Genomic DNA, 12,916 nt, shown 5'->3' on the forward strand with positions numbered 1-12,916 from the left:
TTAGCATATGATATGGTGTGGATGTTAATACCCTCCAAATCTCATGTTGACATGTGATTCCCAGTGTTGGAGGTGGGGCCTGTTGAGAGGTGATTGCTCATGGGAGCAGGTTCCTCCTGAATGGTTTGGCGCCATCCCCTCAGTGAAAACTGAGTTCTCACTTAGTTCATGTAAAATCTGGTGGTTAAAAGTCTGGGAGCTTCCCTGCCTCACTTTCTGGCAGTAGTCTTGTGAAGTAATGTGCCTGCTCCTGCTTCACCTTCCACCATTATTGTGAGCTTCCTGGGGCCCTCACCAGAAGCAGATGCCAGCACCAGATTTCTCACACACCCTGAAGAACCATGAACCAATTAGATCTCTTTTCTTTATAAATTACCCAGTTTCAGGTATTTCCTATATAGTAAAACAAATGGATTAAAACAGCATCTCTGGAAACTATTCTGTAAATGTAGACAGTGTGCCTGATATATTTCCAAATACTCCCTGGGATATAGTACCTTCCCTGGTTGAGAACTGACAAAGCCGATATTTTACTGTTTTTCTAGAATATGTTGTGGGGCAGTTTACCCAGTATTTTGACCAAAAAAGCAGTTTCTTTGTGTTAAACTACATCCACGCTTGTATAAGAACGAAGGCTACTTCTTTCACATAACTATTGAGACTAGAAGTGAGACTAACTGTGTCAATACAATTTAACTGTTTGATCAGGAAATTTTTAATCAGGAAGATAAACCTGTAAGCCAATATATTTTACTTTTTGCTTCAAGAAATTTTTGCAAACTAATTTATCTAGGTGAATGATATGGACAACAGTTTATGCACCTGGGCACACAGCTTGTTTATTAGAGCAATAGTTTGATTATTAAGGCTTATTTTAAGATCCTTTACTTGCTGGAGAAACAATTCTAAATGATATGTGACAAACTTTCCCAAATCCTAATTTAGTTCCTCATCTTGAAAGACCTATCTTCAAATCAGTTTATCCCAAACCCCAAAGCCCCAAACCTTCCTTAATTCCTTCCTTTTGAGACACTATTGAGACTACCGAGGTGGTGATCTTCTTTGCTTCAATGTTTAATGAATTCAATTTTGTTGAATTACTAGGTTTCTCTGGTGGTCTTTACATGGAGCTGACATTGTTTATCATGTCAGTGATAAAGGCTTTAAAATATCCCTGACGGTGATCTTTTTATATCCTGACCTATGAGTCCTTTGAAGATCTTGAATACTTGTTCCAAACTTGTTTGTTAATGATTGATGTATACTTTTGCAGTTGGGAAGAGGTGAAAAAAGAGGAAAAAGAGGAAAAAGAAGTGATAATGAAGATGACAGAAGAAAGATGAGGAAAAGGAGAAGATGGTAGGTGAAGGAAGAAGCAGAGAAGACAAAAGGAGACAAAAAAAAAAAAGAGAGAAATATTATGGGAAATATGCAATAAAAAAGAATAAGAGAAAGAGAGAAATATATCTGACCCTTTTCTTTCTCATTTTTTCAATCATGGGAATCTACTGCAACTGTTTGTTGATCCCAGTCAGTAGCTACAAACATGGGCAAGGAGAAGGAAGACAATGAGAATAATTAGATATAGATGATGCATTCAAAGGTATGACTAGTCACTTCACTCCTTATTCAGCAGAGTGCTCTCTCTTTGCAGAGATGGCTCCTCCCACCCAAAATCTGTTGAGCAATACTTGAGGTTTTACCAAGTTGTGACTCCTAGAATCTGACACATAATGGGCTGTAATTAATATTTATCAGTTAACTTGACAATTAATTGAGTCATTTTTATGACCTTTCTTAGCCAATTTGAGCTTCTTTTAGTTTTGGTTTTATTATGAAATATTTATCTGTTAGGTTCCTACTACTGAGATATATACATCACCTTTACAGAAATTTCTTTTTAGACATTTCTAAATTCTAAATTCTGAAATTTAGAAACTCAGAAAAATCTCTTTAGTTCTTCCTGTATCTTTCTCTATAATGGAGTGATCTTAAAACTTACTGATCTTACATAACGTTTTCAAATGTATTAAACTCTAAAAGTGTAATCTACCTAAACATTCATAATTCAGATGTTTCTGTCAAGTAAATTTATGCAGGTGAGGGGGGTGTGGCCAATAATATTTTGTTAAGAAGTCTAAATAACATGTTTAGGTATAGACGTCTTTGAAAATAAAATTTGTCTAAAGAAGCGTTTAGCCTTTGCTGTAAGTATTCATAATGCAGTCCAATATCTCATTTCTGTATAGGACAGTCAGATACTCATTCTTCATTGACTCAGAATGTGTTTTCTTATTCTTCCCAAGCTATTGTATTGTAGAGTATACTATTCCCTCCTGCAGAATCTGGGGTGAGTTCTTTTACTACCTATGGAGAAATCTATGGTGATTTTCATTTAAAATGTTTTATTTGTCTTATGTGGAGCATATGATAGAAATGAAGAGATTAATCTCAGTAGAACACCAGTTTGTTAATGTAAGCAAACTTTCTCTAACAACTTCATAATAAGCCACCGCCACAATTAACTCCCCCCAATGCATGAAATTTATGCTAAATGAGCCTGTATAAAACAACCAAGAGTGTCTTAAACTGTAGGCCTGGGCTGTATTATTGGCCCTAGGAGCACTTCCAAGAATGGAAAGCCAATAACCAGATGGATGTGAACTGTGCAACCAGTTTATGTGGGTTTAATAGTGCAATGAGGACAGAGGGTGCAACTCAAGTTGGGGAAGAGTGAACATATATGCATATATTTAAATACTTCTCACTTATTAACAGGATACATGACAAAAAAAATTCTTGAATGCAAAGTATATATTTGGTCCACGAATCTACAGTAAGCCCTAGAGACACTGTTCAAACTCAAATCCAATATAGAAAGGACATCTATTGCCAAAAATTTCTGTTTTAAATGGGGTAGACATTTTGTGTGGCATTATAAATTTGAGAGCAACAGAGGGAACATTAGTAAGGAGTAGGAGTAATGACCAAAAGCTGAGGCCAGAAACTCAGTGTTCCCAGACTATAAGAGGGAGTTTAGGCTACAGCCTAGCAGAGACACTGCACAGCATTAGTGTAGGTCAAGAAGTTTCAGCAGGATGCTGTCCCAGGCCTCTGGGGCTTTGAATAGCTTTAGATTCACATTCATCAGTCATGACAGCTGTGAACTACTTCCAAATTCCACTTGCTAGGAAAATAACTATTAATATGTATTTGGCTAGTTCCTATACTGATTGAGGTTTAGCCTGCAGGTGTGCATATATCATTTCTGGAATTGGGTTAAATAAGCCATAACTAATATTGAGAGGTTTTGAGGAGCTAAGGTAGAGGGTAGAGAGTGAAAAACAGTGGCCAGCGTCCCTCCTAGAATATGCTGGTGGAAAGACCATCAGTCCCTCCTTACAGTCTATAATTCCAGGTCTTAAGGAACCTGATAGCAACAATCAAATATTCTTTATATAGTTGTTATCTTATTATAAATCAGACTGTGATTGGAGCATTATTTGTAGTGTTTTATTAAATTATCCAACAACTGTGGGAACTATTATCAATTTTCATAGATGAAAAAAATAATGAGATATGGAGAGGCAAATAAAGACCTTTCCTTTGTTTGATTCCCAGTTCTGTCTTCCTCTTTACATATTTTGTTTTGGAAACATTCTTTTTATATCTCCCATATCATACAAGGCATCATCATAAATTGACTTGAGAAATAACCCTTGTTAACATAGAGTAATCCCTGGTAATTAGGCTCAAACAGGGGTCATATATTATTACATATTGATACTCTGAGGAAAGATAACTTCTGAGACTACTTCCATAAACTTAGCCAATGGCAGAATATATTATTGGAAAACATGGTAGCATGATGCTGTTATATGATTCCATGTACATCATAAATAAGTTATATGAAGTAAGTTGTATATTTAGCAGTTAGCTCTATCCTCTTAGATGAAAAGCAGCAGTCATGTTCTCTTAAATCATTATAGCTGCTTGTGCTGTTGTGGTTTTTCATAACTCTAACGATAGGTCTTCATCCTGCACTAACACTTAGCAGTCCATAGCAATATCACTTCTGTGCTTTGTTTAATGTCCAAACATTAAAGTTTTATGAATGACTGCAAATAGATAACAAGTGCCAAGGTAGGCCCCAGTTGCTATTGTTAAGCAGTGTTTGCTCTGCAGCAGTTTTCTGAGCTCTGCAAACACATCTTCCATCTGGCAGCTGGCTATGTTTTCAATTTTCCTCTGTATAAAGCAAGCCCATAGGCAATGACATTTTATACATTTCACTATTCAGGCTATGTGAGTAGCCTATCAAAATATTCTGAAGAAGTCCTAGTGATGAGTATTATTGATGAACTACCAAAAAATTATATTTAAATATTTCAGTATTCCTCACTCTTTAACAGAATCTATGAAAAAAATCTTTGAATGTAAAGTACATTTTTGGTCAACAAATTATTTTTCTTCTTCTTCTTCCTTTTCTTCTTAAGGTGTATAGTTATAATCTGCCTTTCCCAGTCTCGCAGTTTAGGCATCATGGGTGACCTTGCATCTCTAAACTCTACTAGAATCTGAGGTCGAGTTAGCTAAGGCACTGCCTCTTTTTCACCATTTACTCAGACCTGGAATTTATGCTTCTTGCAGATTCTGAATACAGTGTGCTGTGAATGAAATTCCAGTACATTTGAGCTATTGAAGATGCAAAATCTCCCACCCCTGGTCACACACCACACTGACTCACCTCATAGATGGACTACTGTATTAGATTTCTCATTAAACTAGTCTATTTGTTTATATATTTACACCTGGCTGTCTCATTCCAGATGACTTTCCTAGAAAAAATTAAAAAATGCCTTGTGTGCATATCTATTATAATTGATTAAGATAGCTAATTTGATAGTGTTTTTAAAAGAGTTGGCTTAACTTACTGAGAATATCATAGACTTGGATGTCAAAAACATGGTCTTTGACCTAACTTTGTCTCTAAATAATGATTTTTGTCTGAAGCAACCACCTAGCTACCCTGGATTTCAGTTTTCACGTCTGTAAGATGAGAAGGGTAAGTATTCAGATGGTATGGAAGAAGCAGAGATCTTTAGATACTCAGTTACTACCCGCCAAAGAATGAAAGCATGGTCACGTTATATCTGAGAAGATTGTCCTCCTTAATTATTTCAGGCAGATTCACAAAGGAAATGAATTATACAATGAAAGAGAAAAGAAATGCTACCTAGTCAGATAAACTACATTTAATTGTATGATGGCTGGATTGCCCTAATCTGTACTAGTTTAGATTAGATCATTCCTGAGGTTTCCTTCAGTTCCAAGTAAATAAATAATTCACTTACTTTTGTCAAGAAAACATAAAGGAAGTCAAATAACCAGTTCACATAGTCTCTGGATTTAACAGACCAACTTTATCATCAAGCTTCTTTTCATAATATTCATACAATAGTTATTATGGAGTGTCTGGTTTTTTACACATGTCTAGCTTCAAAGATCTATCTATTATAGCAGCAGTCCTCAACATTTTCACACCAGGGACTGGTTTCATGGAAGACAATTTTTCCATGGATGGAGGAAATGGTTTCAGGATGAAACTGTTCCACCTCATGTCATCAGGCATTAGATTCTCACAAGGAGCCTGCAACCTAGATCTCTTGCATGCACAGCTTACAATAGGGTTCGCACTCCTATGAGAATCTAAAGTTGCTGCTGGTCTAATAGGGTGCGGAGCTCAGGCAGTAATGCTGCCTTGCCAGCTACTCACCTCCTGCTCTGTGGCCCTGTTCCTAACAGGCCACAGACCAGTACTGGTTCAAGGCCCAGGGGTTGGGAACCCCTGTATTATAGCTCTCAAAATTCCTGATGGAGGATAAAGAGAATCTACATTGAAACATCTTCTATTGAATGAATGAAGAAACTTTCTCTAATGTGTAGGAGACATTAATATGGGTCTCATATATTGAAAGCATTACAAATGGGATAGATAAGGCATTGGTTTGAGGGGTACAAAAACAATTAAAAAGTGGAAGCACTATAATAATACAGTGCAAGTATTTTTCATCTTAAATAGGTGCTTTGTGTAATTTGAAAGAACTAGTAGAAAAGCGTTTTGAAGGGAAGTTGAATCCACCTGGGTTTATCAGGTTCACATCCTATTGCAAATGGAATTTAAATAGTTATTTACAAAACTCATTCCACAGTGTTAACTTTTTCTATAAAAGTGTCACAGAATCTCATTTTTTAAAAATTTATTATGGAAATTATGAGAAATATTCAAACATGTAAAGAAGAATAAACCACTCCTAACCAAAATTAACATTAATATTTGGAGATTTCCTTTGTATATTTAATGTGTGCTGATGTATGTACATCTGTACATATTTGCAAAATAGGTATAATATGGGAATATAGTTTTGAGTCAAACTAGTTTTATTGAACCATATATTATGAGCATTTTCTTATTGCATTAAATGTTTTTCAAAAGCGAAAAAGATTGTATTATATATTATGGTATGAATATATCAAAAATTGTAAACATTTTCCTAGGAGGACTTTAGTATTCTACAATTGTAGCATTAACAATAGGTTTTAGAATATGCAAGACACTATTCTAAGTGCTTTACATTCTCAGGTATTGACTCACCTATTCTACCTAATAAATGTGAAGTATCTGCTTTTATTTTTCTTATTTTGTGGGTAAGAAAACTGAGGTGCCAAGAAGTTAAATAAATTGAGAATAATAAAAACACCTACCTTACCTAGCATCTAGTAAATACATTAATACCATAACTGATTGCAAACCCAATTATGGTGTTTATCAGCAGGGAAGTCTTTATTAAGAAATGCGTTTAGCAGGGTATATGCAGTCTACCTAGAATTATGGAAAACAAAACATATTTATGGGGAATAGATCCCTGAAATATATCACCTATGCCATATAAATATCTGAGTATGACATTGAGATGTTTTATGATGGAAACAACTCTCTTCTTTGCAAGTAATGTGACTATGCACTAGTCTTAGAAGCTGATGTGACAAGAAAGGACTTGGAAAGCCATAGTTGTGTTTTCAAACCTCTTCCCATTCCTCACAATTACTTGTATACTTGAAATTGTTATTTCCACTTTGAATAAGATCTTTGATTCATTTGAGTTTGATTGAACAATTCTGTTCTTCATGCAATATCAGATTTTTTTAAGACTTTTTATATTTAGGATCTGTTGGGAGACAATTTTTCAGGAGTTTCTCACATATATCTGTGTCTTATAAGAAATCACTCACTGCTTTTGCTCCAGTTTTTTATAAATGATTGTCTGGTGAGCAAACTTGGAAGATAGAGATAAAGCTTCTTCCAGAGCAATGGGCACTTTCTGTCCGGCATAAAATAATTAGGTTCAGGTTCCTCTCTTGTACTACAATTTCTGCTATATCATGTGTCATGTGATCTTTGCTTCACTCTCTGCCAATTAGGGTTTGGAGAACTGGCACAACAAAGAAATAATATTGTGGCTACAAGAGTCTCAAAACTTCTGCCAACCTCCATGGGAATGTTGTAGGCTAAATTTTCACTTGCAAGGAAAGTGAAATTTCAGATACTTTACTGTTTTTGACAGGGTCAAATTCAACTTTAGAAAGATGGCAATAATTTACAATGTCACCAAGAGTGGATAACATTGTCTATGTGCTCACTTTTGATAACACTGGCTAGTATCTTAAAATTAAAGTCTACACTATCAACTTTGTTAATTTACAGTTTAAATAAGGTCATTCCTTTGGTTAACTGTGTGCATTTTTTTGTAATTACTGAAGATGTATCACCGAGTGTTATAACTGCCTTTCTTTGTTTACTCTCCCAATAGACCCTCAACCTCTATAGTACAGCGACAAAGTCTAACGTGTTCCTTATTTAGCACCAAATTTAGTGCCCATCTATTAGGTAATAAAAATATTTAGTAAATTTAATGAAGAAAAGGATGTGTTACCTTTGCTGGCTTTGACTCTTTTTTCTTTAGATTTTAACTATTCCATTGATATTTAATTATCTTTAAGTCTTAAAATTTCCTCAAAAATATGCTATTTTTTTGACAGTGATTTCCCACTACCAATTTGCGTGCTTTCTTTTCAGCAACCTTTCTCTTTGTCTGTCAGTTGAAGTAATCCTTCATTTCAAACTTCATAGAACAGAAAATTGATCATTTATAAGTCCTTTCACCCTGATAGCCCTCAAAAAGGAATCATTCACATTTTTTAGTCATCTGTTTCTTGAAACCAAACAAACCTTAGTCTTCAATTCTACAAACTCATTTTCTTGTCTAGCACCTGTCTCTTCCATTAGTATTGATGCTTTTTGTTTATGCTTTTGCACAAACATGTTTTTCTAATCTTTGCATGGTGAAATTTTATTTGCTTTAGTGATTTCCATCCTAACAAAGACTTGAACGTATTTTTTTCTGTAGGGTGATGTTAGCAGTCATTTCTGAAATTCTCATTCACATATATCAGATTAGTTTGTTTTCAAATTTTATGTCAAAAAATAAATATTACAAACATACTGAAATGATTAAAATCACATATATGTACATCTAGATACATACGTGTTTTCAAATCTGTATGTATATATGATGATAATGTATGTTAGAACAAACTTTCAGGACAACAAATTGCCCATTTCCATCAAGAGTTTTAAAAAATGAGAATCTGCATGTTTGTCATGAAGTATCCTAAAGACATCATCTAAAACAGTACAAAATAAAGCTCTTTGTCCAAGATAGCCATTGCAACATTATTATTAGAGACTACAGTTTTTAGAATCTTAAACATCCAACATTAAGAAAACTAAACAATTTAAAAACACTGTATAGAGAAACTTAATTAACATTAAATTTACATGTGATGTTTAGTGAAAAAGAATGAAGAAATCACTTTGAAATGCTATCAGTGATTATATTGAGGAAATAAAACGATTTGGAGTTTTGAAAATGTAATAATGTATTTCCAAACCCTTAATTTGCTTCTCTGTAAAATGGGAGTAACAAAGTTAGCTGTCTGAGAGTTTTTCCGAGAATTAATGAAGTAATGACTTTCAGTTTCTTATGACAGTGCCTGATACATGGCAAAGTGTGCCATTAGAAATAGCTGTTCTTATTACACAGATTAATTATTACTTTATCTATCATAAAAATATCTGGCATTGACTAAAAACTCTTATTTTGCTTGTATGTTACATGAATTACAACTTTTAGAATATCAGTCATGCACATGAGGAGATGCTTCTAAAATGATTTTAAAGTTATTACATTTCTTCAAAACAATTTTATGTTGCTTCCATAACAGTTTTACATTATGTTATTTTATACTTGAGAATATGAAGTTGAAACAGACAAACCTCTTTAAGCATTTATTATGCCTTTAAAATATAGTCTCATTTAATCTTCACTACAACTCTATTAGGTAGGTATTATTATATTTATTTTTAGTTAAGTACTCTGGTGTTAAGTAAAGAAAATGAGGGGGGTGGAGCGAGATGGCCGAATAGGAATAGCTTCAGTCTCCATCTCCCAGCACCAGCGACACAGAAGACCGGTGATTTATGCATTTTCAACTGAGGTACTGGGGTCAACTCACTCGGGAGTGCCGGACAATCGGTGCTGGTCAGCTGCTGCAGCCCGACCAGCCAGAGCTGAAGCAGGGCGAGGCATCCCCTCACCTGGGAAGCGCGAGGGGGAAGGGAGTCCCTTTTCCTAGCCAGGGGAACTGAGACACACAACACCTGGAAAATCGGGTAACTCCCACCCCAATACTGCGCTGTAACACCGGCACACCGGAGATTATATCCCACACCTGGCCGGGAGGGTCCCACGCCCACAGAGCCTCCCTCCTTGCTAAAACAGCAGTCTGCGGCAATCTAACCTCAAGGCAGCAGCGAGGCTGGGGGGGGGTGGGCGCCCGCCATCGCTGAGGCTTAAGTAGGTAAATAAAGCTGCTGGGAAGCTCGAACTGGGTGGAGCTCACAGCAGCTCAAGGAAACCTACCTGTCTCTGTAGACTCCGCCTCTGGGGACAGGGCTCAGCTAAAGCAGCAGAGGCCTGTCCAGACGCGAACGACTCTGTCTGACAGCTTTGAAGAGAGCAGTGGATCTCCCAACACGGAGGTTGAGATCTGAGAAGGGGCAGTCTACCTGCTCAAGAGGGTCACTGACCCCTGAGTAGCCTAACTGGGAGACATCCCCCACTAGGGGCAGTCTGACACCCCACACCTCACAGGGTGGAGCACACCCCTGAGAGGAAGCTTCCAAAGCAAGAATCAGACAGGTGCACTCACTGTTCAGCAATATTCTGTCTTCTGCAACCTCTGCTGCTGATACCCAGGCAAACAGCGTCTGGAGTGAACCTCAAGCAATCTCCAACAGACCTATAGCTGAGGGTCCTGACTGTCAGAAGGAAAACTATCAAACAGGAAGGACACCTATACCAAAACCCCATCAGTACGTCACCATCATCAAAGACCAGAGACAGATAAAACCACAAAGATGGGGAAAAAGCAGGGCAGAAAAGCTGGAAATTCAAAAACTAAGAGCGCATCTCCTCCTGCAAAGGAGCACAGCCCATCGCCAGCAATGGATCAAAGTTGGTCAGAGAATGACTTTGACGAGATGAGAGAAGAAGGCTTCAGTCCATCAAACCTCTCAGAGCTAAAGGAGGAATTACGTACCCAGCGCAAAGAAACTAAAAATCTTGAAAAAAGAGTGGAAGAATTGACAGCTAGACTAATTAATGCAGAGAAGGTCATAAACGAAATGACAGAGATGAAAACCATGACACGAGAAATACGTGACAAATGCACAAGCTTCAGTAACCGACTCGATCAACTGGAAGAAAGAGTATCAGCGATTGAAGATCAAATGAATGAAATGAAGTGAGAAGAGAAACCAAAAGAAAAAAGAAGAAAAAGAAATGAACAAAGCCTGCAAGAAGTATGGGATTATGTCAAAAGACCAAATCTACGTCTGATTGGGGTGCCTGAAAGTGAGGGGGAAAATGGAACCAAATTGGAAAACACTCTACAGGATATCATCCAGGAGAACTTCCCCAACCTAGCAGGCCAGGCCAACATTCAAATTCAGGAAATACAGAGAACGCCACAAAGATACTCCTCCAGAAGAGCAACTCCAAGACACATAATTGCCAGATTCACCAAAGTTGAAATGAAGGAAAAAATCTTAAGGGCAGCCAGAGAGAAAGGTTGGGTTACCCACAAAGGGAAGCCCATCAGACTGACAGCAGATCTCTCGGCAGAAACTCTACAAGCCAGAAGAGAGTGGGGGCCAATCTTCAACGTTCTTAAAGAAAAGAATTTTAAACCCAGAATTTCATATCCAGCCAAACTAAGTTTCATCAGTGAAGGAGAAATAAAATTCTTTACAGATAAGCAAATGCTTAGAGATTTTGTCACCACCAGGCCTGCCTTACAAGAGACCCTGAAGGAAGCCCTAAACATGGAAAGGAACAACCGGTACCAGCCATTGCAAAAACATGCCAAAATGTAAAGACCATCGAGCCTAGGAAGAAACTGCATCAACTAATGAGCAAAATAACCAGTTAATATCATAATGGCAGGATCAAGTTCACACATAACAATATTAACCTTAAATGTAAATGGACTAAATGCTCCAATTAAAAGACACAGACTGGCAAACTGGATAAAGAGTCAAGACCCATCAATCTGCTGTCTTCAGGAGACCCATCTCACATGCAGAGACATACATAGGCTCAAAATAAAGGGATGGAGGAAGATCTACCAAGCAAATGGAGAACAAAAAAAAAAAGCAGGGGTTGCAATCCTAGTCTCTGATAAAACAGACTTTAAACCATCAAAGATCAAAAGAGACAAAGAAGGCCATTACATAATGGTAAAGGGATCAATCCAACAGGAAGAGCTAACTATCCTAAATATATATGCACCTAATACAGGAGCACCCAGATTCATAAAGCAAGTCCTTAGAGACTTACAAAGAGACTTAGACTCCCATACAATAATAATGGGAGACTTCAACAATCCACTGTCAACATTAGACAGATCAACGAGACAGAAAGTTAACAAGGATATCCAGGAATTGAACTCATCTCTGCACCAAGCGGACCTAATAGACATCTATAGAACTCTCCACCCCAAGTCAACAGAATATACATTCTTCTCAGCACCACATCACACTTATTCCAAAATTAACCACATAATTGGAAGTAAAGCACTGCTCAGCAAATGTAAAAGAACAGAAATTATAACAAACTGTCTCTCTGACCACAGTGCAATCAAACTAGAACTCAGGACTAAGAAACTCAATCAAAACCGCTCAACTACATGGAAACTGAACAACCTGCTCCTGAATGACTACTGGGTACATAACGAAATGAAAGCAGAAATAAAGATGTTCTTTGAATCCAATGAGAACAAAGATACAACATACCAGAATCTCTGGGACACATTTAAAGCAGTATGTAGAGGGAAATTTATAGCACTAAGTGCCCACAAGAGAAAGCAGGAAAGATCTAAAATTGTCACTCTAACATCACAATTAAAAGAACTAGAGAGGCAAGAGCAAACACATTCAAAAGCTAGCAGAAGGCAAGAAATAACTAAGATCAGAGCAGAACTGAAGGAGATAGAGACACAAAAAACCCTCCAAAAAATCAATGAATCCAGGAGTTGGTTTTTTGAAAAGATCAACAAAATTGACAGACCGCTAGCAAGGCTAATAAAGAAGAAAAGAGAGAGGAATCAAATAGACGCAATAAAAAATGATAAAGGGGCTATCACCACCGACCCCACAGAAATACAAACTACCATCAGAGAATACTATAAACACCTCTACGCAAATCAACTAGAAAATCTAGAAGAAATGGATAAT

Source organism: Piliocolobus tephrosceles, chromosome 14, assembly GCF_002776525.5.
Source record: "Piliocolobus tephrosceles isolate RC106 chromosome 14, ASM277652v3, whole genome shotgun sequence".
NCBI classification, from domain to species: Eukaryota; Metazoa; Chordata; class Mammalia; order Primates; family Cercopithecidae; genus Piliocolobus; species Piliocolobus tephrosceles.